Genomic DNA, 24,868 nt, shown 5'->3' on the forward strand with positions numbered 1-24,868 from the left:
GGGGGGGGGGGGGGGGGATTCGAGGGACGATGACTCGTCGCCGAAAGCTTTCCCTATGAATGATACATCTCGGTCGCCGATGGTCCCGATTTTCCCCGGAATTTGAGAGACGGGCTGTACCAATTTGCGCGCCAAATCCAATTACGGTTACGATCGGGCAAAAATAACACTACATGATGACACGTGTGTTTTTGAGCGTTTTTCGCCCACCTGAAATAACTCGACTACCGCTGGCTGGGTTGTTACGAAATTTGATATCGTGGAGAGCTTCGCCGCGGTTTCGACGTCACGAGATCGAAGGCATCGCTAATAAAAATGTTTCCCCGGATGGCCCCAATTCGGACAGTTCGATTGTCCATTAGCGCTTCGTCTTTTTTTTCCTCTCTCTCTCTCTCTCTCTCTCTCTCTCTCTCTCTCTTTTTCTCTCTCTTCTTTTATTCCTCTTTCGTGACGTGTTACACGCGGAGTTGCTGCGCTACCCGATTGAACTTAAATTAGTCGCAAAACAATTTACCGCGCCAGTGGATATCTCTTTTTCGTTTGACACGACTGTAAATAGTGTCCACAGCTCTGCTTTGTAGATATCGATTACTCGGCATCGCCGGCTAACTGCACAATCTTTATTGGAAGTACATAACTGGTCGTCGATACGTGAGAGAGCGCGCGCAACCGGGAAACCTTAAACTCGAACTTCATTTATTAAGTAACTTATCTTTTCGCGATGTTTCGACGGCTAAAACCGTAAAATTCACCCGCTCCGATTCTTCGCGAAATTCGCGGCGAAATCTCGTCACGGGTCAAATGTAAAAATCGTAATGTCGGGGGAAAAAATGCGATGTCGCTCGTTCCTTTTCCGACCGTCTTGGTCGATGTAACGATTGTGCGTCTTGCATGAAACGTGTTTATCCGCGCGACGGGATCGTACAGCGTCGCAATTCGTTAAATTCGCGGAAATATTTACGAAGACGCGATCGATTAGCTATCGAGCATTGCGTAATTATCGGGCGCATTCCGGATAACTCAGTAATTAGGAATTCGTGCGACGAGTTGTGTTACGCCCGTAACGAACGATCTTCATGAGATTGGCGCTTCGCTAGCGGGCGGACGGCCGGGCGAACGCGCGACCAACGTTAATAACTTTATTAATTTACGTAACGATTAATGCGACCGCGATAATTAGTCGGCGTTACTTCGCCTGTGTTCGCGCACCTGCGTGTCGATATTGGCGAACGCGCGCACGAATACGTATATACACGCCTCTAATATTCCACGAATCGTCATCGGTTCGCCGCCGTTGGAAAAACTCGCTTTTTGTCGCGCGAGTTCAGGTCGATCGTCGACGTTGTCGGATGCGATGGCCCGATATGGAATATTAATTTTCGCTAACTCACCAGCCTCTCGCCTCTCCCCCTCGTCGATCCCTCGCACCCACCCCCTTACCGCCCTTCGTCCCTCTTCCACTCCTTCGTCACAATTCCGTGTCCCGTCCCGTCCCGTAGTACAATGTTTTCCAATTAACTTTATTCGAAATCGAGCGAACTGCCGCGCCGTTTTCCCACCCCGCCCGCACCCTCCGGGCCAGTCGCACCCCCTTATACGCTACACTCGGTCGTAATAGCCGGATTCCATGTACGGAAAAATTTACGAAATACTAAAATGCCGAAAATCTAGAACGTGGTATTCTGCAAAATAATTTTCGTGTCCTATGGGAGATCAAAATAGAAGCGAATGCCTGTTTTCGCGCTTTGTTGGATCGTGATGCTTAAAAGAGAGAGAGAGAGAGAGAGAGAGAGAGAGAAGAGAAAAAAAATGATGTGCCGTTTATCATTCGTTTAAAGCTTGTGTATTTGATGTTCATTTACACTTCTGTGGCTTAATCGACTAAATTCGTACAATCGGCTTGAAATTCATTAACTAATTAGCGCTGTCTCATACCGATCACTCTCCCGCAGAAATGCATCATAGTTACGGCGGAAGTCCCGTGTTATTTCGCACGTGCGAGACGATATAAAGTTAATGATATTTGGTGCCGTCACGTCCCGAAAGTTAATTCGTTCTCGGTATTAATACGGAGAGTGCATCCCCGATAATGAGATTGCGTTGCGCGAGGGGTCGGATATAAGAGGTAGGTTATAAAGCCAGATCGTAATAACGTATTGTCCAGCCAGCGCGCATGTCTATCGAAAACGAAATGACTCGTCGCGTACCGCCGCGATCCGATACGTCGAGAGAGAGAGAGAGAGAGAGAGAAAGAGAAAGAGAAAAGAAAAGAATGCTGTGAGCCGGTTTTATATTTAATAATTTTAAACACGCACACGATTATCTGAGAACGGCACTTAGTCGTATTTGGAAATGCTACTTAAATAACACACGGGCATGAATCGCACGATGCGTGTGCGCCTAATTAATTCGTTTTCGTGACGAGAAGAAATCTCGGTCGCGCGCGCACAAAGTGGCTTCGGCGTGTTAAATAAATTCCCTCTCCCTTCAAAGCTTTCGATACTTAATCTCCGAGTACGTTAAACACGCGCGTTGGTAATTGGCTCGCGTACTTGGAGTATTGTCAACACTCCCGCGTGGCTGTTAAAGCGTTAATAAATCATAACCGCGAGTCGTAACCGCAATTTCTTTCGGAGTCTCTATAACGCCGGTGAACTAAAAACCGCGGCCTTTCAAGTCTAATGCACGGGCCTCATAAATCGAGGCGGCTTCTTGTCGGTGGGCCAGACGATGCGACGGTCCAGCCGGTTTTTAGTTCCGCTCCGCTGCTATTATTGCGCCACGCTTATAGGTCGGAAATCCACTCTTATTCGGAGAGATATTTATACGCTATTCCATTTGGGGCAATCATGGATGAAATAAGTTAGAGAGGGAGGATCTTCGCATTGCGACACATAAATTATGCGCGTTTCCCTGTTACATTCCGCCGCGGCCGCCACCGACCGCGGATATACACCTCTCTACGTATAAAGATCTTCATTCCTGCCGCTCGTTTCGTTCTTATCCACCAGCGAACTTTGCTCTCCACGCGTGCTCGGGAAGATTACGTTTTTCGTAATTTTCGGTTTTTACGTTCCGATCGAATTGCGCGGTACTTCTTAACGGGCAGCCGTAATATTCTCGTGGCCAGTTTTTCTTTCACTTACACGTTGAGAATTTGTCACGCGGAATTAAAAATTTGTCGAGTGTGACATCGCAAACCGGTCGGCGGAGAGCCGGGTTTCTTCGCTCGTTACCACGGCCACCACAATGGCATTGTCTGAAAGCGGGGATGCGCGGTCCCGGAGCAAAGTCGCCGCTACATATCGGCCAATCATGCGTATCCCGAAGGAAAAAAAGGTATTAACGTCGTCACCGTGGCCAATGTGTTAATTAGACGCGTTTTCTTACGATCCCGACGCAATTACCGGTTTCTCTCTCTCGCTCCTCCTCTCGCTCTCCCGAGAAGCGATCCATCGGTGTCCATCGGTCCCGTCATCCGAGAGAGAGAGAGAGAGAGAGCCGTTCCTTCCGTGAAAAAGAGACGTGACCGGCCGTTCGGAAAGATTCAGATAATTACTTTCGCTTCTCGGGCGCACGCTTCGACGAGCTCGAGCCCGAAACAACCGTATCTTGCGGTCATGAATTTAATTAAATATTTTCGTGGCCGAATGTGTCCGTTCGGCCGCGATTATCTCGCTGTTCTTTCGTGCGCGCGCGCGCGCGCGGAGACGAGGCAATTTACTTTTTTAATCTCCGTAATGAATTAAACGCTTTCCCCTCGGTCTGGCTGCTCGCGATGGCGCCTCCTCACTCCAACCCTCGACCACCCACCCCCTCGGTACTCCGTTCCGCCCCCTCCCCCTCCCCCTGCCACGCTGCTGTATTAGCTTTTCCGATGGTTCTTCGTTGCCCATTGAGCTTTGTCGGTCGCGATAGATATGCGCGCGTGCAGCTGTAGAGCGATATTGGCTGTGTGTTCGGAAAGCGCGGTCGCGATAATTCGCATCGCCCGCAAATAGCCGGTGAGGGCGGGAAAAAAACGGAAAGAATAAAACGTAATTTTTCCGAAACGACTTTCGCTTTAGTAGTCGCTTGAAGCTTTCGCGCGCAGAAATTCAACCGAGATGCGATAACAGATGTACAGGACGCTTGATACGCGAGGGAATCGTACGAATGAGAGAGAGAGAGATGTCTCCCCTTCTTGCCTCATTCTTTCTCGCCGGCGAGAATTCAAGGCTACGTTTCAATAACGGTGAGCGGAGATTTTTCATTCGTCCGCCGGCAAAATTGACTTCACGTCGCGCCGCGGCTCCTCCGATCAATCCTATCCCGGGCTGCTCGAAACCGGTGCATCCCGATGCACTTCGGCCACCGGAGGAGCCGGCGAGTATATATACGTCGCGACGCCGCTGCACCCCTCGGGTGCTCGGATAACAATCGGAGTAACCAGCGGGAAACCACGAGGGAAGACAGTAAAAGTGGCCGGCGCGTCGGTTCCCACCCTCGGCCGCGAAATCTAATTTCGTCGGATGTCATCTCCGAGACCTCGGCACGGCGGTGCAGACGATCTGCATTCGAGCGCTCGAATCGCTCGATAGCGATTTTCAGCCGCGGAGTGGCGGCGGCGAGTCGGGGTCGCGAGACGGAGGTGGATGCGCTGTCCGTTTTCCGAAGAAAGAGAGAAAGAGAGGGAAGGAGGAAGAAGGAGGGAGTGTGAGAGAGAGAGAGAGAGAGAGAGCGCCTCGTCGAAGTATCGAGTCCCCGGATCGTGCCGGCTATAATATATTTTTTATCTGATCGAGGGGATCGTCTTTATGGAGGGTGTTCCGTGCAGGCTCCGGGCAGCGGCGTGGTGTACCGGGTAGCGCGTTCGTAACCGCAGCGTGTTCGACGTCCACTATGTCTCGCGTATATATGAAAATGCCGCACGAAAATATCGCGATATGCGCGACCAGTACGAGTCGACTAGCGCAAAAACGCGAACGCCCAAAGTAGCCGTAAAGAGGGGTCGGAGTATCAATATTTCGACGCGCACTGTATCGATGCCACGATATAGCTCTCTTTCTCTCTCTCTCTCTCTCTCTCTCGATTCAGTGCTTCGCACGTGGGCGTGCTCCAACTGCGATCCGTAATCCCGCATCCGCTCGAGGGGCGCTCGTACCCTGCGGACTTTCGCGAGTTGCGCGTGTTTGCGTACGCAGCCGCGTATTAGGGACGATATACACTGATGGCTGCTGTTTTCCCGAGCTAATGCGGGCGAGAGCGGGCCTTTGAGTTACGAAAATTCACGGTGGACTTGAAAGCCTGCTGCGAGAGCGCTAGGACGAACACACGCTCGTGACGACGAATTTGGAACGCGCTCGACACTTCTTAGAAGGAATTTATAGTAGAACTACGGGGGGGGGGATATCGTATCGCGAGTAGCGAGATAATAATTTGTAAAGAAAGCCTATTTTTCAACGTGACTCCTGTGAAAAACTGAGGCTCAACCCGAGGGTTTTACGGGAGCTCTCGGTGCCATTAAATTTCGCGTAAACTCGACTTTTGAGAATGAACGCCACAGGAGCAATGACGTCGACGAGAGGAATCTACCGGGTGATACGCGCGTGTATAGAAGAGCCCGGAGGGTGAAACAGAACGAGGGGGCAGAGGAGGATAGACGGAGATGGCGGATAGCCGCGGGTGGGGGTCGCGGCGGCTTCGCGAGGGGGGTTGACGGGACGGTGCGGGACGGGGCGGGCGGGGGGCGGTCGGTATAGGGGATTGAAAAGCAATTTCCCCGCGACGGGGATGCGCGGGATGTGGGCCGAGCTTTATATTAATGATCCAGATATATTATCGGACGTGACCGAAATTGCTGTCAAAAAACTCGGATATTGGAGCGAGTCGAGATCGCGAGACGACCGCTCGCTCTCTTCTTCCGTGCGCGCGCGCATTTATACACACACGTCCGCACACCTATACATATACGCGGCGATTCCGCTCGTGGAAAATAGCATCGATCAAATAGCGCGGGAAAAGTCGGGACTTCACGGCCGTTTAGGCGTTTTTACTCGCGCTTGTAGCGAAACTGTCACGACGACGATGGATCATCATTCGTAAGCATTGTATTGGAAACATTCGATCCTACGTGATTACTTCTGCGGCTCCTGAAAACTAGTTGTTTATATTGAATTCTTTTCTTATTTTTTTTTTTGTAACGATGTGTTTACGTATTTTCGTAATCTTGATATCGTAATAATTAGCCGGGTAAAAAGATCGAGGAGAGCTACGCAGTAAAATTTATGTTAGAAACAGTCCATTGAAATTTTTTTTGTTACTTTAACCAAGTGAATATGTTAATTTGACATGTCGTTTATGTATTTTTAGCATATTTCCCATGTTAAAGTAATAGAAAAATGTTAAAGTAACAGAAAAATCTCAGTGAATCCTTTTTAACATAAAATTCTTTACTATCTCTGAAGTACTTAATGATAATATCTCAACTCTTTTCATAAAATATCGCTTGACGACTTGTTGTATGAGCTTCGCTCATTTTTATCTCAAAGAAGAGGATATCTCACGCGTAACGCGAGATACTCTCTCGCAACATTTATCGAATTCGAGCACGCGTGTTAAGTTGAATGCACGTAATTGCTGAATAGGCATTTTAGGGACGCAGTTTATGCGGGTACGTTAAGTAGGAAAACCTGTCTTGCTACATGCGTATCCGGATCGCGCCTCATGCAAGTTCGTGATAAGCAGTCGCATATGCCGACGTTGCCATCGTCTCAAAAAGATAACGCTTGCACATACATCCCGTATGTCTAGGCTTCGAAACACCCGTATCCCTTTGCCGGCAAAGATAGCTCGGTGATTAGCGATTAAGTTCATTACGTTCGTTAATGAACTTTTTACCGTAATGAGAACGATGTGGGGACGGTAATTGACTGTCGTGGCGGCTGAAAGAGATAACATTTGCTCGTACATCCTTTATGCCAGTGGAGTATTCGTGTCTCTCTTTGTCTGCAAGAATACTTCGATAAATATTAGTCTAATTCTATTACGACCGTTAATTTTTCGTTGAAACATCGAAATAAATATCTCGTCAATGCGGACAGGACGGGCTGAGATTATTCGTATTGTATGAAAAAAAAGAAAAGCTAACATCGTCGTGCGAAATAATATATCAAGATCATTTCAGTTACGACGTAATAACGTGGGAACTGTGAATGGTCGATTATGCTGTAATGAAGCATCGATCATATCGCCATGGGGCGCTATGGGGACTGTACTTGTGCGGCATTCGATCGTTACACGGGCGGATATAATGGTGCCGAGAGTTAGTCCTCCGGTCTCGATTCCGGATCTCAAAGATCACTTTTCGCCGGTCCGTATTTACATAGCGGGATACACGGACTTGGTAATACGGCCCCGTTGACCGCCGTCGGTTGGTCGAAGGGTAACGAGCTTGCCTGTCCAGCCGGTCGTTGAATCGGACGTCGTCCATGGCGCTTACGAGGGAGAGAGAGAGGCGACGAAGGGGCGCCGGCCGAGTTAACTCCAGCGGCTGTGTCGGCCGGCGGTAAGGTGCTTGGATAGGCGTAACTGGATTTCCATATCTGGGTGATTGTAATGCACATTTATTAGCTGGTAACGAGAACGGGCCGGAATTAACATTCGGCCAGGTTGTTGCCGGCTATTTATATTTATGGCCGCTGTCCCTAATGCGATTAGCTCGACTACGTGTTTCTCCCTTCGTCAGCCTGTCGTCGTGTCGCCGTGTGTTCGTGCGTTGGAAGGCTTCCGCCTCTCTTCTATCCAATCAGGTCCGGCAACCCCGCGAGGGTATACGGTGTGTACCGATGCATACACACACACATACATAGATACACGCTTGTAAGGTATCGCGAGTCGGAAGGTGGCCGGCTTTAACTAACGTCGTTAGCATTCGCGTTTTCATAAATTGCTCGGCCGGTCGTGGCGCTTTTATTACTTCGTTAAGACGTATCCAGAAGAAAGAGAGAGAGAAAGGGAGGACCGGTCGATAGGTAAATTGCCCCTCCTCTCCGATTTAATTCGTTAGGCCTCTCGCATTTGGGTAATTCGCCCGGCAAAGTAAATACAGCGGTGAATTTACGGCTTCCGATGTATATATCTTACGATATACCATTAACTTCTCGCGCCCGTATTCTCGCGTGAATATTTAAAACGTAATCTCTAAATGGACCAAATGAATCCTGTTTCGCGTCGGGACGTCCGACCCGATTGATTGTTTCCATCAAGTAAGATGCATTCCGCCGGATGGAAGCCCCGGCGATAGCTGTGCTACGGCTAAAATGTACGTCGAGTCGACGTATCACGGGCGACAGTAAACTTCCACTATCGTTGAGTGCACAAAAACCGATCCTGCCGGGCAAAGTAGCAAGGGAGACTCTTCGACCGGCACTTTGCGCGACGCTGCAGCGTCGTCGTCGTCCTTCTCGTGGAAATCGAACGTGGCGTGGCGTCGCGGCGAGGCTGAATCGAGTGCCGGCGGAGTGAGACACGGGGATGGATGTGTCGGCAGAAGCGGATAGGAAAAGACTCTGGGTGGCGGGGACGAGTGGGTGAAAGTGGTTTGTCGAGCAGTGCGAGCCACCAGACGCAGCTTGGAGTGAGCGAGGCGAAAAGGAAGAAAAAAAGAAGAGGGGGGGGGGTGGAAGGAAGATAGAAGGTACTAAAGGAGATAAAATAATAATAGTGCGATAATGTAAAAGATGGACGGAGAAAGAAAGAGAGAGAGAGAGAGAGGGGGAAGAAGCGTGTTTCGGCTCTTAGCGGATTGGACGCGCTCGCGTCATCAACGACTCTTTGTGTGATTAAAAAATAAGAAGGAATAATTCATGGAGATTTTTCTCGCGCAACAAGAAGAAATCGAACAAACGTTTCTCCTCTCTCGATTAAAGATTTCCGAAGTGAAGTCCGAAGTCAGCTTCTCTCCCGATCTCCCAAAATTTAACGTCATCACCGTTGCTCGTGACTGTTTGATCTCCCAGATTAAATGCTCCTTCATAAACGAAAGTCGAATTAATCGATTCCGCCGAGGTGCTCCGAAAATGCTCCCCACCGTTGATACGTTTTTCCACACGTGCGTGCCGCCGGACCGTGGAAGACCTCAGCAGTTTGCGCGCGCGTGCAAAATGGGTGGCTCTACGAATCATGTCCGAGGGGAGAAATAATTCGACCCTCCGATCGGTTAATTCGCATAAAGCACTGACGCGCACGTCGCAATCCAGCGAGAAGCGCAGCGACGGAACGGATCCGGCTGCGTGTCGCATTAGCCAGACAGCGACTCGAGTGTCGCTACTCGAAGCGAGTTGCGGGTCGCGTCGGGGAGCAACGGCTTCGCCGGGGCTGGAAGAGAGAGAGAGAGAGAGAGAGATCCTACGTGCGGTCGTGAGGGGCACGAGAGGGCCCTCGGAGATCAGTAGGTTGGTCGAGGGCTGTGGGTAGGGCTGTGTCTGTACTTAGTTAGCGGACAATGCGGCCTCTAATGAACAGCCAGGGGCGCCCGACGCGACTCGCGCTGCGCTACGCTGCGCGGTGGAGCGCGCAGCGACCGGTCTGAGACCGACAGATTGCTACGCGCGACGTTACACCGAGGCGCGTTAACTTCGCGTTAATGCGAGACCCCGCGGTGGAGAACGGTAATGTTCGCTCTAATGCCTACGCTTCAGCGCTCGCGAAACGCACGCGGGGAACCTTATGACATTTGCACCGTCACGCTTCTTCTCACGTGGCTCTGCAAGCCATTTTTGCGCGAACGCTCATCGCCTCCTCCTCCCCGCGGGTCACTGGATTACGCAACGATGATCTGTCTGTTGACGCGCTCTCGAGATGACGCGTTTGTTCGGTGATCGCGCGAGGGCGGCACGAGCGCCGCGGTGTAGGAGTCGACGAACGTTTGCGTGCAAATTCGATTAAGGCTTCAATCAAGATTCCCATATTTAATTTAGCTCCTTTCGTTGAGCGCAATATTGTATCTTTGATGGAGAGAAGCTCAGATTACTGGGGAATCTCATTAAAGTCTTATAGTCTTTTCCATTCGCGGCGAGCGCGGCTTAGCGTACGTCGTTACTAGTCTTTTAACGGTTATCGTAATGGAAAAAGAAAATTGACAGGCGGGAAAAATATTACCGTCACCGTGCGAGGCTCCGCGTAACGTCCCCGTGGCGCCCAATATCGACTTGATAGAGAATTAGAAGAGAGGTGGAGGGGGAGGAAAAAACGCGACGCGGAATGGGCGGGATTGAGTATCACTGGCTGCCGCGACGGTCGTAATTAGATTCAATTGTCTCGCGTTAAATCAGTGACTGCGCCGCGTCCCTCTCCGCGCCGCCCGTTCTCGTCGTCGGCAACGACGACGACGACGACGGCGGCGGTTCCCCATTCCGCGCGTCTGTCCGCCGCCGTCCGCTACTCCTACGACGCGGCTCATTGAAATAACTCGGCCACGGTTACGTCTCCACGTACGTACGTGCGCCCGCGGAAAATCGAGCGAGCGCTGTGCACCGTCGTTCGTTCGCCGCGCCAACTTGAAAGAAGGTTCCGCCAGAGCAGTTAGCGCCGCGCCGGAAAGACACACCGCGGCGCGCTCTTCTCTCTTCGCCGCGTTCTTTGTTGTTCCGTTGTTCCGCGCGAGTCGATTCCGCGCGCCGCGCGGATAATCGCGTTACGTTTTTCCATCCACGCGCCGTAAATAGCGCGCGAGAACGTTCCCATCGGCTTAACCAACCCGTCCCCCCCCCCCTCCGCTCGCCGGCGTTTCCTCTCGTTTCCCGGCACGCTCGATGTCGATTTAACACGACTATTTCTCTCTCTTTCTCGCTCTTCCTTTTGCTCTTGTTAAGAATTTGACTTACGATCGGAATGATGAACGTTAATCAAAGCGACGAAAGTACCCGATGGGCCGCGGTAACGCGAGGCGACGGCACGGTCGGATAGTGTCCGACGTAAAATACGATCTGTATGAATTATAATTTTAGATTAGCGCGCAAGACCGGCATACTGAAAACCGTCGTCGACGGCACCCTATGCGGGTCATTTGAGAGCCCGCGTCCCCGCGTCTCGGGTGAAATTCTTTTGTACGGCAATTTAACGGAAATCAGCGTTAACGATCCGAATTGAAGTCATCAGGAGAAACGCGGGCTGGCAAGGAGGACGGGCAGGCGGGAGGGAGGGGGAGGAGACGGCGGGTGGTTGGTAGTGCGACGGGGAAGAAAGGGGGCTGGAGAATCGATCCGACGACGGCCGCACGCCGTCGTCGAATATGCCGTTCCATTCGAGTCTCCCGAGTGGAATTAATAAGAGCGAATTAATAACGAAACATATCCTCTCTCCTCTCTACCCGAGCTCCCTCGCTCCGCGGCCCCCCGAGCCATCCTAGCCTCTCCTCTCCTCCGTCGCCCCTCTGCGTGTTTCTCCCGGCTTAATCTCTTTACGCGCGGCCACTCGGCACTCGCCTACAAAAGCGGAAGACTTGCAGCGCGAACTCGCCGCCGAGTTTAATGAAAATAGTTCTTACGTTTTTACCTGCGGATCTCGGCCGGCCGAGCGGCAAGGAAGGCCGGGGGGGCGAGGAGGAGGTTTCACGCGGGGGCCTCTTAACGAAGGTTCTAATTAAGCGAGTCTTTTATTAGCCCCCGGATTTCGCTCTCCTCGCGATCCCCTCCCACTTCCGCGGACGGAGCTCACGGCGACGCTCCGATATAGAGGTGGAATCGGTATCGAGCGGTAGTATCTAGCGGCAGACGCACCGTTAGCGGCGTCCTATAATCCGCGCGCGGGTATAGGAAAGAGCGCGGTTTCGGCCTGCCGTAATAATGTGTATCTTTGATTAAATGTTCGCCGTTCGATTTTACGTCTCGCTTATGCGGGCGTGTCTCGTGTTTGCATCAGTTTGAAGCGGCAGTTTCGGGGACGTTATCGCGATACTTCCGCTTCTTGGCGCGCTCCTTCGCGTTACATCGCCGATGCCGCCGATCGTGCGTGCGTAGTTTTACGAGGACGTTCCTTCGCGCCGACGGTAGCACCGAAAATCGCGAGCTACACGAGTTAGTCATTTCCCTCCCCCCTCTCTCTCTCTCTCTCCTGCTCTTCCTACAGATATTACTTTCGTTATGTGCACCATCCGATACGTACCCCAACGCGCCTTAAAATTTCGCTCGCCCAATCCATCAGGTTATTACGGACCTCGTCCATCATACATCGTTCTTTCCTGAAAATACGAAATTAGCGCGCATTTCGGCCTCTCGTCCGGGCTTTTCCGTCATCATGCGACGAGTAGGCGGCAGAGCGAGAGGAGGAGGGCAGCCGAAGGGGAGGGACACTACTAACGGCCGTGACGGAATTTCCATAATTCCAGCTTACAGAAAACGACAGGTTTTAGCGTTGATGTTCAGTTTGTACCGGGTGTATTATTTTAAGTGGTGCTGTCTGTATAATTCAAGACCCGCGGTGCACGGACGAGATGAAAGACGAGGAGAACGAAGGCGCGCGGGTTGGGGAGAGATGCGGGAGAGAGAGAAAGAGAAAGATAGATATAGAGACGGAGAGAGAGAGAGAGAGAAAGAGAAAGATAGATATAGAGACGGAGAGAGAGAGAGAGAGAGAGAGAGAGAGAAGAATGGAGAGGTTGGGGGTGTGGGAGAAGGTCGACGCGGTAATGGCATCGTCGTGTCGCCAGCCTCAAGCTACAGTGATCCTCAATCGTGCGAATTCGTTCGCGCCGGATGCACCATACGAAGGCGCTTTGCCACGTGCGAGTAAAATCCTGGAGCGAGGCGAGGCTGCCTCTCGTCGTAGGGTAAACATCGTTCCCCGGAGCGACGCTCTAAATTAATAGACGAGCATAGGCGATCCCGTTAAAGTAAACACGCTCGAACACGCGGACACCACGTGGTGGATGCATTCCCGCAGAACGTTTCGAGATCAACCAGTTCTTGTGCGGCTGGCAGTTCCTCGGATACCGAGACGACCGAGAGCCGGCCTTTTCTGTCTAATTGTCCGCGCTCCACTTTGTATCCCGATCCTGCCGTCTCATTAAGTCAGGCGATTAAAATCGCCCGGGGAGGTTTTATTCAAAAAGACGCCGTCATCCTTGTCGTACGCGGGGTTCTCTCTGTGTCCGATGAATCGAGAAAGTAGGCTGAGTCGAAATTTCAGAACTTTCCACGCAGTGTAAATTCTTCGAAACTGTAAGGAAAATATTAAAACAAAAATGTGGGAATCTTTCTATACGATATTCACATCATTCGCATATATGCAGGATATTCAAATAAATCTGACATCGGAACTCGCTGGATCCTCCGAGTTAATTTTTTTCTAATAATTCCCGAGAAATCCAAATATTTTCGCGCGATGTAGGTACAATGAATTCAAGTCCGATAAAATTCGACGGGCTTCTAGAATTGGACGGTATTACGGCGGACGCGGATGAGAGAAATCGAGTCCGTGAATCGTTCCGTGGAACCGCTTAGTCGTTCTTCCCCGATACCGCGGCGATGGTTAATTCAACGGAATTTACCGACGTTTGTGCGCGGGCTGAATAGCGTATAAATTTTACCGAGCGAGACGCATTACTTTCTATTGTGCCGTATCGCGGTCGTCCTCGCGATACGAAAATTTCGCTCGACCTTTCACGATGGTCGTCTCGTTTCGGCCGCGTGCATATTGGCGAGCCACGAACGATGAGCTGTGAACTGTAAGCGTTGAAATAGATACATTTTTTTATTAACCCTTTCACGGGTCATTTTTATTTGAATAAAACGAGGATCACACAAATCTCTCTCTTTTATCGTCAAAAGCGTCGAATCGCCATGGGATTCTATTTATTAACCCTGTTCAATTCAAAACCTGCGCGCTTATTCCGCAATTTTCAACGGTAACATTATCGTTAAATATCGTTGCGCAGCTGTTGCGCGTTATATCTGCACGACGAACGCGTAACGCATATGGTTACGGTTATAACGCGTGCGTTAATAGAAAGTTGGAGAATAAGCCTTGCGTGGTGAACAAATCGTGGGAAGAATCACCGCAACGTTGATAAAAATTGCAAGTTACACACGGGTACGTTACATCCGAAAAGATGATGAGAAAAGCAAACGATTCGATGCATACGCTTACGTCATTTAATAAGCGAGCCTATCCGCGTCTCTCTCGCAGTTCACGGTTCGCCGTTCATCGATGTGCGCCACCGTCACGTCGACAACGAACGCCGTGCGAGAACGAGGACGGAATTCGAAAAATCCGTGACGTTCGCGACGGTAGCCGGGCGAGTGTATTTAGCGATAACTGCCGCGATATTTAAGGAACGATCGGATCGCTGATGACGCCCCCGCTAATGCGAGAGACGGGCACGACGCATAGAAGCGAAGACTAGGGGGGGCGAGGGGAGGAAGATCGAAAGGGAGGGGACGAGGAGGGCCGATAGACGTAGGCGCCGTCCAAGTTGCGCCGCTGATTGCACCACAAAGGGTGCAATTATGCGGCCCTTCAGCAATCACCGCGCATTCTGCCCGCCATTTGACCCCTCTGGCTGCCCCCTCTCGCCTCCATCCCTGCCGTACACCGGCTTCACAGTCCTGAAAGCAACCAACCCGATTTTGTCCCGCGTCCACGCGAGATATATCGCCCGATGCGAGCGAGCGAGCGAGCGCGCGCGCGCGCGCGGGGGCTATCGTGTCTTTTTATTTAAATGCACCCCGACGTGTCGACGCGCACCAGCCGGTCTGAATGCAATCCCCGCGGCGTCGATATGCGATTTAACCTGCCCTGCCGCCGCCGTCGCACCGTTGGCGCCGCGAAGAAATCTGTTAATGAGCGATTGTCGCGCTTCCGAGATCGGGATAAAAGGCGCCCAGCTGAAAATCGAGCGGCGCGCGCCGGGAATTATCGCGCTTTCTCGTGCGAGCTGGTGGATTTCCCAGACCGAATTCGAGGCCGATTCTCCCTCGGTAAAAAATCGATCCGTCGCTCTTCGGAAATCGTCGGATATCGGAATGAAACTGAGAGTCTCGATCGGAGAGAGCAGATGGGATAAAGTTAGAAATCGGTGATCTGTTTATTTTCCTTTTCAATACGATACGAGTTACGTGTGAGTAAAGCGGGGGGATATTTCTGATCGCGATACAATTCGCATGTGCCTCCATTTCGAGCTGGTAATATCCGTGCCGTCGTGACGAAGTGACTCTGACTCGCGTCAGTGGAGCGCGCGGTCGTGTAAACGGTGAGAGACGCAAGAAGAAAGCGAAAACAGACCGTGAGAGCGAAAACAAGGGGATGGGTCGACGAGGAGGATACCGCGGGAGATACGTTCCAGATGTGTTCCCCGGTTTCTGAGCAAGTTCAGAGTCAAGTTGCCAGAACGCGGCTCCATGGCATGACCAGCGCGCGTAGGCAGGAAGTGCCGTATTAAAGTTGTTAATCCGCGCGCCATCGTGTGCCTCTCCGCCTTCGGCCGCGCGCGTTATTCCCTCCTATATTCGCTGCCCGATATCGTTAACCTTTGATAATCCGAATTTTTAACTTGCAAGTGGGCATTTTATATTAAAACTTTCCTCCGCCATGAGAATTCCGATATTCAGCTTAACAAACTTTCCTTCTTCATACGTCTGTATGATTTTTTTTTTATTACGTATTATTAATATTACAATATGTTGCGCGTACGTGTTAACACGCTGAAATAATGTGGAATTAATATATAAACTCGGTGATAATACAAAAATTGCAGCAATTAATTAATGCAGGGAACCAGTTAATTTCTCATTCGACGTAACGTTATTATTCTTTAACGATGTTACCGTGGGTATTAAATTAATAGTCATTATTTTTTCACGAGCGCAATGACTAATTTATGAGGGAGTCGTGCATTGCGGAATCACGCTGACCACAGTTATCACAATTATGTTGCACGAGGAAACACACGAATTTTTTCACGTCTCTTCCGCACAGCCGGTTCTTTGTATATCGCGTATATACTTTAGGAACGGCGAAACGGACGGCCGAGCTACCAAAAGGCGAGACGTTTGCAATAACGCGCGGGCAAACCGAAGGGAACGGCCGAGGGACGAACGGAAAATGCGGATGCAGCCGCGGCTTAAAGTAAATTTTGAAAACGGCTTCGACGGCCCTCGACGGGAATCTTTCCCTGCGGTCCGCTTCCGTAATCCGAGGACATTAATTTGTCGGCGGGGTAAACTTACGAGCGCCAGCCGTAACGTTTCCCCCGGGGGACTTCTTGTATTTTCTCAGGTTATCCTCCGGGAGAGTCCCGCCTGAAACGGGGAGGGGAGGGGACGAGACGGGACGTGCATCTTGACAAAATTTTACGGTCCCGTACGACCGCCGCCGCGTACATTCCGCAGGACCTGCCTAAGGAATATCGTCGCTTAAATCTAGACGTTGTCGTCGGGTCGTTTTGGCTCGAATTACAGGCTCGCGTTTAGATATTCGTTCTCGTGCCTGGCGAGAATTAGCGTAGCCCCGAATTAAGAAAAGTCTCGTTTCACCGTTGGAAATCTCACTCTCGACTCGCTTGCGCGCGCGAAAGAAAGGCAAAGAGAGAGAGAGAGAGAGAGAGAGGAAAGAGCTGTGTTCACGCGAAAGTTCGCACGCGCATTACCGCGCGCCGCCACCGGCAGAATAATATCGCGCAGCGGTAATGTCGCCGTAATTATGGTAATGCTATTGCGTTTATTATCGTCTGATCGTAAGCGTCATTATGTCCTCTCGCAGCCGCCGTCTTCGCCGGCGTATAATCCGACGTCGTAAAACACTAAACGCAAACGTTTACGGAGCGCGCTTGATTATCATAAGCGCGACGGAAACGAAGATCTTTGTGCGGTAAGGAGCGCTCCCGACGATTCATTCGGTGGCGCGCGTGCCGCCACCGTGCATCCAACGGGACCCCGAAGTGAAACTCAATCGACCTTCAGTCGTTCGTAATAGAAACTGAAGTAATCTAAGATCATCATTCGCCTCGGAAGATCGCCGTGACGAGTGAAAAACACGCGCGGTTGAGAGCACTGCACGCGAAATTCCCTCGACAGCGATAACAATCGCGATTCGATTAATATACCTTTCGGCCGAGCCGGCAATCGGGGTCGAAGTTCGCCAACGAACCGGGTCGCGCGACCGATGCGGCGTAAAATCTCGCGCGGGTGTCTCGCTTTCTCGCGGCGAAATGCGTCCGTCTCGGCATCGAACGGTCGCGTATCAGTGCTGTCGGTGGCAGAGATCCGTAGGTGGGTAGTGAGCCGGCGAACGAGAGCGTGGCCCAGGGGGTGGACGGTCGGGGGAGAGGACGGGCGGTTATTGCCTGTTGGGTGATTTATCTAGTAATACTAGCCGACAGGCCGCGAGCTCGGGGCACGGTGCGAACCCGTGGCTTCTAACCCCCTACCCGCGGCCCAACCGCCGGCACTGGTGGAAATTAAAAACTCACTTTATTACACGTCTCATTCTGCGCCCCCGGTCTCCCCCCCGCACTCCACCCACCCTTCGGCCGCTTCGACCCTTCTATACGGCCCTCCTCTCTCTCTCTCTCTCTCCGCCTCCTCCTCCTCTTTCTTCTTCTTCGTCGTGCCACCTCACGCGTCCTCTTTCCTCCTCTTTTCGCCCTACACTCATCATATTCCGCCGCTCTGGCGGCGCCTCGTTCGCGCGGACCGACTTAATATGAGGCCGGCCATACCTGATGGAACGAATATTATTAAAGTTCGCCCGCACGCGAAACCGGTGAAATATCGCCGACCCCTTCCTTCGTTCCTTTGGCACTCCCTGGGTGCCTTCTTCGCCGACCTTTCGGTCCCTCGCGACGACGGAGGGTCTGTGCATTCTCCGCCCGCCCTTTCCTCCCGCCGACGCTCTCTTTATTCTGTTCGGTCTATACTAAACGTAGTGACATTTGACGATGTTAAAGATGCAAGATGAAAAACGACGGGGGATGCGTAATGACCGTCGGCGATCGGGTATGAAAAAATGTGCGGTGAAAGACTCGAGTGAAAAATTCCTGACGCTATATATTCCCAAGCAGAGGCGGCACAATTAAGTTTTCAATTTAGCCTCGATGTCGTTTCAGCCGACGCGCGATGCAGATTAAAACAGTCACACCTGGGAAAATATTACGAAGGCGCTGCGGAAGTCTGCGAGCCGCGCTAATCCGATATACAATTTTCCGTACGGAGAAGGCGCGCGCGTGTGTGTGCGCACACGCAACGGCCAGACGTTTATGGGGCTCTCGATGACATAGCCGTCGGTATCCGGCTCGTTTTATTAATGTCAATAAGGCAATTATTGCCGGCGGGCGGTGTGGGTCGGTATCTCGTTCATACCACGGCGAGGTTACCTGTCTCGACTGCCGATGGCTTCGAACGTGCGCTTAATCCCGCAAACGTGTCGGAGAGAGGGCGGCTTACTCGCTCTCTCGTCGTTTCGGCCGCGATAATCTCGCGCGCGCCGCGAACAGATCGAGAAATCCGACGCCGTAGCTCTCGCGTCGCTCCGTAAACTCGGATTCGCCCCGAACGATCGATTTCCCAGCCGGCCGGCATCGCCAATTCAACTCCGCGTTGTTTCGCTAATTACGCTTAACGTCACTCCCCCGCGTGGACGATCGAACGGTAATTACCCGTAACAGCGCGCGGGATTCGTTATCGCGCCGCGCGGTACGAGTATCATAATCGAACCGCCTCGCTTTTTCCGCGAGAGCGAGAGAAGGAGAGCAAGCGTTCGTCGTGCACGAGGTAATCCGAGTTCACGGCACTTGAACGCTCCGCGCGTCGCTCGGCGCAGTCGCTGAACGAGATCTGAAGAGGTTGGGGAGAATAATATAGGAAAGAGGGGTTTCCCTAGTCTCGGCTAAGCAATATCCATCCGCCCCCACATGCTCGCCCGCCTGTCTGTCTGCCTGGCTTTTCGGTGCCGTCGCTGTGTACAGACGCGCGTTCAACAATTTATTCATTACTGTCTCGCGATACTTCTCTCTCTCTCTCTCTCTCTCTTTCGCGATGCGCGCACCATTATTATTCCACGTTTCGCGATTTCGGACCTCGACGAGATAGATGAGGACGACCCCCTCCTCCCCCTCCCTCTCCCACTCACTCATCTCACTCTCTCGGGAGACTCGGCAAAATTTCCTATCGATCCGAGAGAAATCGACATACACTTCCCGCAACAACGTTACCCTATTTTGTGGCGCGCTAGGGCAATACGCGCGATCTGCTCGCGCCTCGCCGACGATACTGCGATTAAGAATCCACGTGCGACCGGGAGGCACCCCGCGCGCGCGCAGGTACTTGGCGAGTATGTAATCGCGTGAGTGCTCGTATACTCTCGCAAGTAATGCATTAGGCGGAAAGTGATTGCCGGAAGGACAGACTACCCACCGGCTGCTTGCGCGAGGCGCGCGCCCGCGAGGCGGAGAGGAGAGCTTTACGTTTGAACAGTCATACTTATTCTTTACGGAACGGTCACGTTTATTCCTCGCGGAGCAAAATAAATAAGCGAGACGATACGTAATGATATACGACGTATAATGCGAGAAGGATGCGCGAGCCGAGCGACTATGGGCGAGCAGTTTCGGCGAAACATCCGGGGTATAATATGCGATTAATCATTTATATTATTTCTTACGTCGCCTTTATAGCGCCGTTTCTTACGAAACGGTATCATAAATAAATTTCTCGATATCCGCGCCCGGTGTTCAAATATTAATCTGTACTCGGGATAATCGGGGCCAGCGTGCGCGCGTTCAACCGCCCGGCCCGCCCTCGCAAAACGACAATCTTGCAAAAGCGTAGAATTTCGAAGGATTTTACTATTCGAAAAGTACTGCCGGCACGGGAATACCTCCGGAGACGCGGCAGCTATATCCGGGAGGTCTCGGGATGGCCTGTGGTGCGCCTTGCGCGCATAGCAACTCCAAAGACGTATGTCGGTTTGGGGCAGCGAAGGCCCGCGGAGGCCCGACGCGAAGGGAGTAAAAATTTCACAGAGTGAATAAATCAGGGGACGCCGCGGCAGAGCGGCGCTCTTAGTTTAAGTACATCTGGCACGGCATCCCTCCTCGCCCCCTTGCGTTCGACTACTCTCCGCTTTCCCGCATACTCTATCGCGAATAATGCTCACCGGAAAGAGAGATCTTCTTGTCTCGCGTCCGCTTCAGTCTACGCGTCGTTTCGCGAGTGACAAGGCACTCCGTGATGCTTCTGCCCAGCAAACGTTGCGAATGTCGCTAACCGCGATAGCTCGAGCGCAACGATCCTAATGTTACGCGAACAATTTTCATTATTTGTCGGATTAATGCGTATTAAAGTCACACGTGAAAATCGACGAGGAAATTAAATTTATTTACGGTGTAAAATAATTCACCCCCTTGCGTGAAAATGCGATGAAACTTTCAGACGGCGTATATTATTTAACATCCGCTCGACTGGCCGAGCGACTTGCGTATTTATTTTGCAAAACGAACCCGCGCGACATTTGAGCGCGTCCACTTTTCGTTCTCGCGTCCGTCGACTCTTCAGGAACGCGGGCCATCCTTTATGTCGAAGAACGGGATTGATCTTTTAAATTGCATCGTGTTTACGGTCTGGCGCGATATATATATATATATATATATATATATAAAGAATGGAAGGGGTGGGTGAATGAAAGAGCGAGCGAGAACAAGTTTGCGTATCCACAAGCAACGTGTGTAGATCGCGACGTGTCAGTGAAAGAGAGAGAGAGAGAGAGAGAGAGAGAGTGAGTCGGGGAAAAGGGAAAGAGGGGTAGGGAAGGTCATTCGGGAGGATGGCGGCTCATCTTGTAATGGACTCAGAAGACAGGCGAGCCGGCTAATGGAGCCCTGCTCTTCCAGAAAAGCTCTTAGTATCCGCGCCGCGCGAGCGTCGATGCTGTCGGGCTGCGTCATTCCAAATCCGCAGCATCCAACGGTTATTTCCGCGCGCGCAGGTGCGCGAGACAGACGATCGCCGTCGGATTTAGAATATTTCGGACTCCAAGTATGGTACGGGTCCTGCGATCTCCGTAGTCCTTCGTACTGAAATAAAAATAAAATAAAATGGAATAAAATAGAAATAAATTCGAAGTTCAACAAAACATTTTCAATATAGATCTCCCTAGCATCGTGTCGCCGTATTATGAAGGAAGATGTATTGAATACTAGTCTATTTTATTAAACATTAGTTCTAAGATTTTCGAGGTGGTCGAACCTCTTGTTAGAGGTGTCTCGACAAAATCTCAAAAAGTCATTTTCCCCGATTTTTTATTTAACGAAAAATAAATAATAAAAAAATGTAATAATGAGTTGTACTAAAATTCATTAATCTCCTTAAACCGCGAATACCGGCAATAGATGAAAAGTCTTAACATCTAAAGGCGTCCGATGCTAACGCTCCCTGGAAACACTTTACTTTCTTATTTAACAAATCTTAGTTTCTTTTGTTGAAATTATTAAATCTTCCAAACACATAGTTACATATTTTATGTTCCGTTGATTGTTCTTTTAATTTTATTTCAAAAATATCAGTCTAATTTTAAACAAAAGATTATTTTTATTAAAATATAATATAGAAATGTTATATTCCGTTGATTATCCTTGGTTTTATTTCAAGAATTCCGTCAGTCTGCTTATATGTATGAACTAATGATTATTTATCTTAAAACACAAATAGAAAACTACGTCGATTGATCTTGACATAATAATGAAAAAAACATTTTACTTACCTACGTTCATCTTCATTTATTTATTTTTTATTAAAAGTTCTGACTTTATTTATCGCATCCTGATTTTTTAAGATCGATACTCCGTAGCTGGCTGATCAAGAATTGGCCATCCCAGTTCTGTCCGTCGTAAACCGTACAGATTTATCATGTGTTAATTCAACCGATCGCTGCTGTGGATAATCGATACGCCCTCGCGACAGCGGGCACGAGGATCGCGACGCGCGCGCGTGTCGCTTCCTTTTAAGTTCGACGCGGAATTTATCGTCGCGCCGGCGCGGCCTGGCGCGACGCGGGCCCGTCGTTAAATGCTTTTTCGCGAGATAAGGGCATCGCGAGCGCGCGCGCGGTCGGCGAGAGAGTGCCGCTTAGTTTAATACACGTAACGCTACTTTCCGCCCGCTTTTTCTATCAAATGCTCCGCACCGAGAGCTCCAACGGGGTTCGAAGTAGTATAAGTCGTGGACAAAGTAGACGGCGTACAGAAAACCTCCATTAAAGTCCGTAGAAGTGATTAGTACGCTCCCCATCCCTCTCCCGGCCCCTTCGCCACCCCCTCCCCCTCCCTACTCTTGCCCTTCGTCCTACACACACAACACACACGCGCGATATCCCCCGCTATCCGTCCTCTCGCCCGCCATCCTCTTTACCGCGCTGTCTCCTTGCAATTTTCAGGGTTCTCTCGCGTTTCGCTTTCTTCTTCGCGCGGTGAGCGCGACGGCAGACTTTGGAAACACACGCCGCACGTGGAAGACCTATTATCGAACGTCGTACAGCGATTTTGGATCTGTGACGGTGGTTGTATACGACACCGGGAAGGGGNTGCTGGCGGCATGTCGCAGAGGCGTGCTCCACGCTCGGATGCACGGGATTCCCCGTGGAATCCGGAGTTGATACTTGTCCGATGAAAATTAGAGTGCGCGTCGTCGTCTCCTCTTTCGCCTTCTTCGCCGACGTTCGATATTAAATATCTCGGTTAAGAAGCCGGCGTCCGCTTTTAATTTGCAACGTTCAATTACTCGGTAATTAAGTCCCCAATTAAATTTCTGTTAAGGCGAAGCGCCTGAGATTAATTGGCAAATGAAGTTTTATTACCTATTTACACTCGCGAAACTTGTCCATCGTAACTCTTTAATTTTCAATATTAAACAACTCCCTAACTAAGCTCGGGTTTGAAGATTCGCCGAGAGGGAATGACGACTTCAAACTTATCTCGCTACTCGCTCTTCAGAGCATCCGGTGTAAAGCATTTTTTTTTTCACGGGGGAGTGTCGTTGGAAAAATTTCCACTTGTAAACGTAAAAGCTCTACCCTTGCTTTCCTCGGTAATTCGCCGAGAGTGGCGGAGGAGGGTAATATAAGTGCGAAATACCGGATAAGATCGGAAGATACTGCGTCTTTTCCTCTATAAAGGATCACCTCCCGCGCCGAGGCCACCCGCGGCTCGAACGGATCTTTGACGTCATAAATCAGCCGATAATTAAAAGAGACCATCGACGCAACGGCGGTGGCAATAAACACAGCTTAATCCATTTCGTCTACTCGGTATATGGGAGTGGAAAAAAAGGTCATAGCCTTTCTAATTTAATCTGGCGAATGATTCCGTGATTCTCGAAGCCGGCGGCGGCAACCCTTTCATTACTTACGTCCCCACCCTGCCTCGCGCACCCTCGCGACTCCTTGCCACCCCCGTGCCTCGCCGCCCGCCCTCGCGCGGCCGCCACCGTGAATCGGCGCAGAACACTAAATCAGCGACCGGTGTAATTTTTGTAATGGGAGGTGTGGCTTCGTAGGGGTAGCAGGACCGTCCGCGTGGTAGGGGTTGCGGGCTCGCGGTGGGGATACGCCATCCCTGCGTCGGCTTGCGTGTAGGTGGGGTGGAATTCGCGTAGGGGTGATTCTAGGGATATCCCGTTGAGCGAGACGCGCCACGCCGGAGGTTAATCCTCCGCAGCTATTTCGCAACGTTCACTGCGACGAGCGTGATCGTCCCTTAGGACGGCCTTGCAAGATCCTCATGCACGACTCGCGTTACCGCCGATCGCACTTACCGCTAATATATAATCGTTCTTACTCATCTTCCCGTCTCGCTCGAAATTACGCTGCCTAAACGTCGGCGTTTCAACGGTGGTATTTAAAATACTAAGCGCATCGCGTCAACGATATTCTGCGAAACGAACTGTATATCGTTGCGCCAACGATCTTATAACGCCGGACGATAATCCTGTTAATTGGAAAAATGATAGAGATTGCAACATCCGGGATGGAGAGAGAGGGGGGTGCTTATTACGAATTCATCGCGATAAATCGCCGGTAATTGGATACCTTCGCTAGATCCTAATTATATGAGCGCCGCAGCTGTCTTTATTGATTCATAGACAAAGTCGACTCTCTTGCCCTCCGCGGGACCTCGACAGGCGCGAAATTAAAAAGAAACAAACACCGACGCGCGGAGGCTATAATCGATATATCCCCCCGTCGTCTTTCGTCGTGCTTTCATCCCTTGTCCCCGCCGACCTCTGCTCCGTCGCCCGTTGGAAATCGAGAGCTCATAACTCGCGTTCTAAACGCGCCGCCTAATCGACTGGAGTGCGGCCCGCTATCCCGAATCGCGCGCGGGGGGGCTACATCCGGCGTGGTGCCGGCGGCGCGCGGGGGCTAAATTGTGCGGTAGAGATGGTTGAAGGATCGTCGCGGGTGAACGAGCGAGCGAGCCGGAGGGGGGGNGGGGGGGGGGAGTGAGCGGGAGAAAAGAGAAAACGAGCGCGCGCGTGTGGGGTAGTAGAGCGTCTCGTTCGAGGGGTAACGTGCCTGTACTCCGTTGGTGGTGGCACTCGCAACGTGGTGGGAAAAGCGCGTAGGGGTGACGCGCGGTGGGGTTACCGGGAGGGTGACCGGGTGCCACTCGTGGTGGGGATTTATCACTCTCGGTGGCGTGCCGTAGCCGCACGCGGCATTCGGCAGTTTACAGCCGACCGCCGAACCGGCGGTTTCGCGCTACGTTTTCGGCGATATCCCCCGGCGATACGCGCTCCGTCGTCGTCTCCGTCGCGCGTGATCACAAGGGGGCTGCGAAAGGACACACTGTCGTGCCGTGTTTGGAGTGGCGGCACTTTCGTGACGGGGGGTGGGGGGGGTG

At 51.3% G+C, this 24,868-nt stretch overlaps 1 protein-coding gene across 1 annotated transcript in view; it reads left to right on the forward strand.

Moving 5' to 3' along the window:
- LOC106744597 (LIM domain only protein 3-like) overlaps positions 1-24,868 on the forward strand; it is a 54,157-nt gene that overhangs the window by 5,916 nt on the left and 23,373 nt on the right. The window lies entirely within an intron of this gene.

The sequence above is a fragment of the Dinoponera quadriceps genome, unplaced genomic scaffold, assembly GCF_001313825.1.
Source record: "Dinoponera quadriceps isolate SergipeBrazil2010 unplaced genomic scaffold, ASM131382v1 scaffold1169, whole genome shotgun sequence".
Lineage (NCBI taxonomy): Eukaryota > Metazoa > Arthropoda > Insecta > Hymenoptera > Formicidae > Dinoponera > Dinoponera quadriceps.